Source organism: Pleurodeles waltl, chromosome 9, assembly GCF_031143425.1.
Source record: "Pleurodeles waltl isolate 20211129_DDA chromosome 9, aPleWal1.hap1.20221129, whole genome shotgun sequence".
Classification (NCBI taxonomy): domain Eukaryota; kingdom Metazoa; phylum Chordata; class Amphibia; order Caudata; family Salamandridae; genus Pleurodeles; species Pleurodeles waltl.
In genome coordinates, this window is record NC_090448.1 from 776,390,934 (window position 1) to 776,399,362 (window position 8,429).

The following is an 8,429-nucleotide window of genomic DNA, read 5'->3' on the forward strand; positions in this document are numbered from 1 at the left end:
TTTTCCCCCCGATCCTGGCAATAATGCCAATAGTAGACGAATAGACAAGTCAGTTGTTATGTGCATTCTTTAGGTGGCCTGGGTTCTTCTTATGCATGAACAACATTATAGTTTATTAAATGAAACACAAGATGGTTTTGTACAATGCACACCCTCAAGTCATGTAAGTTGAAGTCCTCTATTATGCGAAGGAGGGAAAGTGAACTAATGCAATTGCATACATTCAAACAATTTGGAAAAGTGGGGAAGCCAGGATTAATCCCAGGTTTTCTGGTTTCACATACAACCACTAGATATATATGCTTTGCTTCCCCTACACCCACTTTACCGCCACGCTGTCTCCAGAAACCCACGACCGCATCGCTGCTGGCATCAGTACGGCCCTCGGTCACATCACAGACCAAACGTTTTAGCCTCTGGGAAAATATTTGCAAGTACCCATGATCTAGAGGGTTCCAGTCTCTGCGATATGGGCGAGCTATTACTCAGCTATTTCATTGTTCCAAAGAAGGTTGGAGGCCTCAAGAAGGACAGATTCAAAATACTCACATTATCCCAGGCTCTATCTGCACTGGATGATGGACTTGGATCTGCATGGTGTGTATTTTCATATACCCGCCATGCAGTCCTGAAGACGTACCTGCAGTTCAAGGTAAGCCAAGAGCATTTTCAATTTGCCTTGCTCCACTTCAGCCTCAACAGTGCACCTCAGTGTTCACAAAAGTGATGGCGGGAGTCACCAACCAACTTCAGAGGCTGGGTGTGCCAGTTTTTTCCTGCCTCAACTATTGGCTATTAAAGATCAGAATCACCAGTGTCATTGAGGGACTACCTCCAGACAACAGCAAACGTCTTGACATTGTAGAGGTTCACAATCAACGTGCTGAAATTGCAACTGACTCCTTTGTATAAACTTCCTTTTATAGAAGCTGTCTTGGATATGGTGCATTTCAGGACCTTCTCCATCACAACAAGCTCAGGATATTCGGAATATGATCCCGATGCTTCACCTCAGTCCTGAGTAATGATGAGAGTTTTTACCAGCTTGTCTCCTGCATCCAGCTGGTCAACTATGTCAGATGGTACATACAGGCTCTGTAGTGGCATCTGAAGTCTCTTAGTGCCTAGCACCAAGGAAACATGTCAAATTCCATTCAGGTTTTGAAGGAGAATGCAGGAGATCTGAAACGGTGGCTGCTTGACTGCAATTGAACCAGTGGCAGACACTAGTTCCTTCCCCGCCCCGAGTTAATGGTGGTGACTAATGTGTTATTGCTGGGTTGGGGCAGTCACCTGGGAGAGGTGAAGTTCAGATGACTGATCTACAGCGGATACCTAGCCCGCTATCAGTCTGTTGGACCTGCAAGCTATTCGTCTGGCATTGACGGTTTTACTGCTGTGCTTTTAGGCTGGTTCAATTTCTTCCGGAAAATACCAGCTCTATTTGGTACTGCCACAAACAAATTGGAGTAGAGTCCTGGGTCTTGTGCCAGGAGGCACTGCTCATCTTGAGTTGGCTAGACCATCTGGATATTTCCCTGATTGTGAACCACCTGGAGAGATCGTTAAATGCAAGCGCTGATGACCTCAGTCGAGTGTGCCTGGCAGTTTACAAATGGCAGTTGCACCCTAAAGTGACACTGGACAGTGGAGAGAATGCTGACTGGATCTTTTTGCCAGAGTCGAACGTCCTGTGTCAAACCTTTTTGTGCATTAGAGTTTCCAAGAAGGTTCTCTCTAGGAGACTCTTTATGGAACTCCAGTATGCTGTTTCCCTCTGACTCTCCTGCCCCAAGTCCTGAAGGAGATCATTAATGACCAAACCTAAGTCATTGTAGTGGCTGCTTTTTGGACCATAGAAATTGTGGGACTTAAAACTTCTGGTAATGGGTATCTGTCGTCTGATCAGGCTATTGCTTCGGGGGAGGCCAGCAGGGCAGGTTTGTGCACCCAAAGATGCACAATCTACATCTCCATGTATAGAGATTGCTTCTGCTGCAGTTGACTTTGTTCACTTTTCCACCTGAATTTGTGGATGTCATACTTAACTGCTCAGCACCCATCTATGAAGACTATTTACACCAGACATTGGGGCACATTTGCTGCATTGTGTGCAAGCCCACAGCACAGACCTGTTACAAGCCAAACTATTGGATGTGTTACATTGGGCTCCATAAAAGGTAACGCGGTGGCATTTTTGCGTTTACTGGCCCAAGTGTCCTTGTTTAATTCACCTGCTGTGATGCATTTTCTTAAAAGCTTGACACGCTACCTCCCAAACACCTTGTGATGGTACAGTGGGGCCTCAACTTGGCCCTGATGTTTCTCATGTGTTCCTAATTCAACTGATGCACAACTGCTCATTGTGTCTTCTAACTCTCATGGCGATGTCCCTTATTACAGTAACCTCAGCTAAGTGCATGAGTCAACTCTAGGCTCTTTCAGTACGTCCGCCCTACACCTCCTTTTTTCCCATGCAAACGGGCTGAGGATGCAGGCAACCTCCTTCCCAGAAGTCATGACACCTTTTCTCGTTAGACAACCCATCTCTCTTCTAATGTATTTTTCCCTGCCCCATTTCTCGAAAGAGGATGAAAGGCTCTATCTGCTGGACCCCAGGAGATCCTTAAGCAGTTACATCAATTGCACCAAAGACCATTGGGTGGATGATCTGCTTTTTGTGGAGTTCTCTGTTGCAAAGAAACTGTAGAACCATGTGCATATGCCCTGTTGGGCTGTTACAAATTTAGTTAACATTACAAGTGGTATACAATATGGGAGAAATTTTTGGTTGCTCACATCGGCTTGCTTTACATATACACATGTTGCATTCCGTGTTACCCAACCAAGCCAGAAGACTGCTTGCCCTGCCCCCTCAACATGTGACCTAGTTACGTACTCCTTACAAGAGAATCACCCTAGTCTAGTGATTGCCCTTCTGTGTTGAACCTGCCTTTCCAGTAAGTCTTCCCGTAGGTCTGCCAAGGCGAGGTCCTCTAGGTCACAAAGTTCATCTTCCAACTCAGTGAGCTCCGTCTCTAAGGTCCTATGGATTCCCTCTTGTTGTCCCATGCCATGGCCCCCAATGAGAACCTTGATTGCCTCCCAAACTATATGTGCATGTGCTGTAGGGGCATTATGCGAGAATACTCTGATCATGCTCACAAGGGTATCATTGAACACAGGGTCGTGCATTAAGTGTGGTCATAGTCTCCACGTAGAGATAGGCCTACTGATTTTATTTTCCCCCAGCTAACGCCTAGCAGTGTAGAGGGTTATAATCCAAAACTGTATAGGGTAGTTAACCCATATGCAATATTGTTCCCTCAACCAGGATAGAGACCAGCAATCTATCGAGGCAAACTTATTCATCATAGACCAGAGAGTAATATGAATACTCCCCAGTCAGGCTGTTTCTGTTTGTTTTGGAGATCCCTGAAGGAACTTGCTAATCTATGTACCGGGGAATATGGCAGCAGTGGAGTAGAGCGGTCCAATGTCCTGTCTGTGACACTGTTAAAGTCCCCTCCCAGAATATAAGGCACTGTGGAAGAGGCACTCTGGTGCGGTGCCAAGGAGGCCAAAAAGAAGTTTGCCTGATTCATGTGTTTTCGGATCATGGGATTAAGTGACTCCTCTCGGTTACAGTGCGCATGGGCAGCAACTCCATTGTTAGACTGTTTTCTTTCCGCTGTCAGGTTCGGACGTGTTTTCTCTCGTTCTGAGATTTTGGATTGGAAAACCTTATTAAATCGTCTGTATTGTTTCAATCGCATTTTCTTCGAGCATCGAACCAGTAGTAATGTTGGAATCTAAATTACGCCCTTCGCAGCGCGTGTGCCCAACTCAGGCCTATTCGGGCCTACCGCGTGGAGGCCTGATAGATTGGACTCCATTTTGATTCTGCAATCGGTGCCACGCAAAGTTCCCAAATACAGACCAACATCTGGTTTGTAATTTGTGCCTTTCTCCTGACCATCGAGAAGAAGATTGCGAGGCCTGTCAATCATTTTGATCTAAGAACATTTTAAGAAATCGTAGAGCCCCAAGATTGGAAATGGCGTCGAAAAGCACAGAACATCTCGACGTCACGGAAGAAGAGCAGGCGCAGACAGCAGTCTCCATTCGAGATACTGATTCCGAGCAGGAATACGAAGAAGATAGACCCATCACGAATGGCCAGCACGTGAGTACGTCTGACCCTTCTCCCATACATAAAAAAAACTACAGAAGGCTTTGGGTACACCACTGCCGGAAGGCCATGGGTTGGCCCAAAAAACGACTGTAGGCGACCAACATTCTGGTTTGGTGCCAAAAAAGGCCACTCCTCCATCTACTTCGAAGTCGAGCAAGTCGGTCAGAAGTTCCACCTCGGACTCCAGTAAGCGTCCTCACTCCTTGGAGTCGAAGATTCGACGCCCTGCTTCGGAGCCGAAACAGCCGACTTCATTTTCGGAACCGATAAAAGCCTCATAGAGGAACAAGGACTTTCGAGTAAACTTAAACAAATCTCGAAGCTGATGCAAGAATCTTACAATCCTGCTCAAGAGGAAACTGAGATTCAGCCAATATTGTACATTATGGATGAAAGACAATCTAGAATCCATATACATAAAGAGACTGGCAGAATTCTGACTGCACCTCCTTTAAAGACTAAAAGAAAGCTGGTCTTTCAAGAGGAATTAGACTGCTCAACCACCAGCAAAGGTTCAAAAACCAAAGGAGAAACCAGCACCTCTCCCTACGTCTCCTCCTCATTCTTCACAACTTTCTTTTTCACCTCCTCACAATAGTCCACCACCATTGTCTTCTCCAACACACTCACTATACTCGCATGGAGATACAGTGGATCCTTGGGATCTGTATGACCCTGATCCCATTCCAAACAAAATCCTGACCTATACCCCTCCAAGCCTTCTCCACCAGAGGACACTACTGCCTACACTCAGGTAGTTTCTAGGGCAACTGGTTATTATGGGGTGCTTATGCACTCTGAGCCCCTAGAGGAAGATTTTTTATTTAACACTGTCATCCACTCACTCTGGATACCAGTGTCTCCCAATGTTGCCTTGAATGGTCAAACATGCTGACCAAATTTTTAGTGAGCCCGTCAAAGCTAGTAATTACTCCTAGTATTGACAAACAAAATATAAACCTGCTTCTACAGACCCAGACTAGATCACACATCAAGTTCCTCCAGACTCGGTAGTGGTGAGTGCGGCTAGGAAAAGAGCCAACAGCCAATCATCAAGAGATGCTCCTCCACCTGATAAGGAGAGTAGGAAATTTGATGCCTGCTGGCATGAGAGTAGTCACGCAATGGCGAATTGCAAATGTGCACGCACTCCTTGCCAGATATGATAGAGTCCACTGGGATGAGATGCGAGAATTCATACAGCACCTCCCAAAAGAGCATCAAAAGAGAGCACAACAGGTTGTAGAGGAAGAACAGGCTATAAGTAATAATCAGAAAAGGTCTGCCCTCGATGCTGCAAGGAGTGTAAATACAGCCATTACAATATGAAGGCATGCATGGTTATGCTTTTCTGGTTTTAAACCAGAAATTCAACAGGCAGTACTTAATATGCCTTTCGATTTAAAAAAAAAAAAAAAAAAAAAAAAAATATTTGGCCCTGAGGTGGATACCACCACAGAGAAACTGATAAAAGACTCAGATACTGCAAAGGCAATGGGAGCATTATACACCACACCATATAGAGGCTCCTTTCACAGGCCCCAATTCAGAGGAGGATTTAAGTCACAATCCTCTGAACCTTCTACCTCCCAGTCAAAGCAGGGGTAACAGACACAATATCAAAGAGGGGGCTTTAGAGGGTCCTATAGAGGACAATATTTCAGAAATAGAGGCAAATTCCAAGCCTCAAAGCAAGCCACTACACCATCCAAACAGTGACTTCTTTCCCACCGCTCCACCACACACATCTCCTTTGGGAGAAGACTGCAACAATTCCGCTCTCATTGGCAAACAGACAATTGGGTGTTAACAATTATCCACAATGGCTATTGCCTAGAGTTAATCTCCACTCCTCCAAACATTCCATCACATTACCACAAATTGCCTCCAGAACACAATGTTCTGTTACAACAGGAAGTACAATCCTTACTACTAAAACAAGCAATGGAATTGGTCCCACATTCTCAACAAGGAACAGGTGTGTACTCAGTATACTTCCTCGTTCCCAAAAACGATGGCACTCTAAGGCCTATCCTAGACCTCGGACCTCTCAATCTATACATCCTGTCAGAACAATTTCACATGGTAACTGTACAGGATGTCATTCCACTACTACAAAAGCAAGATTACATAAGTCCTTTAGACTTCAAAGATGCGTATTTCCGTATACCCATCCATCCAGATCACAGAAAATACCTCGGGTTCGTCATAGCAGGAAAACATTACCAGTTCAAAGTTTTGCTATTCGGCATAACAACAGCTCCAAGAGTGTTCACACAAAATGCCTAGCAGTAGTAGCAGCCTACTTAAGAAGACAACGCATTCATATATTTCCGTATCTAGACGATTGGCTAATAAAACCAACACAATGCCAACAACACACTCGATATGTAATAGAAACCCTGCATACACTAGGGTTCACTCTAAATTATCAGAAGTCACACCTTCAACCAGCACAATTACAACTCTACCTTGGTCCTATTCGAAATACTCAAAAAGCCCTAGCATGTCCAAATACACAAAGGATACAGGCTTTCAAAAATCTCATCCCATATATCCAACCAATGCAACAATACACTGTAAGATTTATCAAGAACATTCTAGGGATGATGGCATCTTGCATAGCCATAGTTCCACATGCAAGACTAAACATGAGGTCTTTACAACAATGCCTCTAACAACAATGGTCTCAGGCACATGGTCAGCTTCAAGATCTAGGGTTGATGGACCGCCATACGCACACGTCCCTTCAATGGTGGAATCTGAGCAATCTAATGAAGGGGCGGTCATTTCAAGACCCTGTACCTCAGACCATAATAACAACAGATGCATCAATGATAGGCTGGGGAGCTCATCTCAACAATCATACTATTCAAGGGAAATAGGATCCCAAACAGAAACAACTTCACATAAACCACCTAGAGTTATTGGTGGTGTTTCTTGCCCTAATAGCGTTTCAGCCCCTTCTCAAACAGAAGAATGTTCTGATAAAAACAGACAACATGACCACCATGTATTACCTCAAAATGTCAGGGATATTTGCTTACGCTTCTCTCTCTCTCCCACTCCTTCCCTTTCTGGTGAGCAAACTACATCAAACATCTCTTACCATGATACTCCTAGCCCCAACATGGGCACGTCAACACTGGTACACAACACTCTTAGATCTGTCTTTAGTACCTCATTCCAAACTTCCAAACAGAGCAGATTTGTTAACACAGAACGAAGGTCAAATCAGGCACCAAACCCCAATGCTCTCAATTTTGCGATTTGGCTCCTGAAGTCATAGAAGTTGGTTACCTCAAACTTCCATCACAATGTATGGAAGTGCTTAAACAGGCATGTAAACCTATTACCAGACAGTGTTATGCTAACAAATAGAAAAGATTTGTTTACTACTTTAAATCTAAAATACTGATCCACTCACAGCATCTATACATGATATTGTATGTTACCTACTTCATTTACAAAAAAATCTAATTTAGCTTTCTCATCCATCAAAATCCACCTTACTGCAATATCTGCATAATTACAAAATATTTCATGGAAGGATTAAAACACCTTATTCCACCTAGGACACCACCTGTTCCCTCTTAGCATCTAAAAATCGTACTTACCAGACCCATGGGCCCAACTTTTGAACCCATGCACTCTTGTCAAATTCAGTTTTTAACATGGAAGGTTGCCTTCCTTGTAGCTATTACTTCATTAAGAAGAGTTAGTGAATTGCAAGCCTTCACTATTGAGGAATCTTTTTTCCAAGTACACAAGCATAAAGTCGTTCTTAGGACAAATCCAAAATTTCTACTAAAAGTAGTATCTTCTTTTCACATCAACTAAACAGTGGAATTGCCAGTCTTCTTTCCACAGCCAGACTCAGTTGCAGAAAGAGCTCTTCATACTCTAGATCTCAAAAGAGCTCTTATGTACTATATAGATAAAACTAAAGACTTTAGGAAAACAAAACAACTTTTCGTTGCTTTTCAAAAACCACATAAAGGCAATCCTATATCTAAACAAGGCTTAGCAAGATGGATTGTTAGATACATACAGACATGCTACATTAAGGCAAAAAGACAATCAAGATCACTCCTAGAGCACATTCTACAAGAATTAAAGGGGTGTCAATGGCATTTTTAGGAAACATACCAATGGCTGATATATGCAAAACTGCCACATGGTCTACTCCTCATACCTTTACTAAACACTATTGTGTTGATGTTTTCTCATAGCA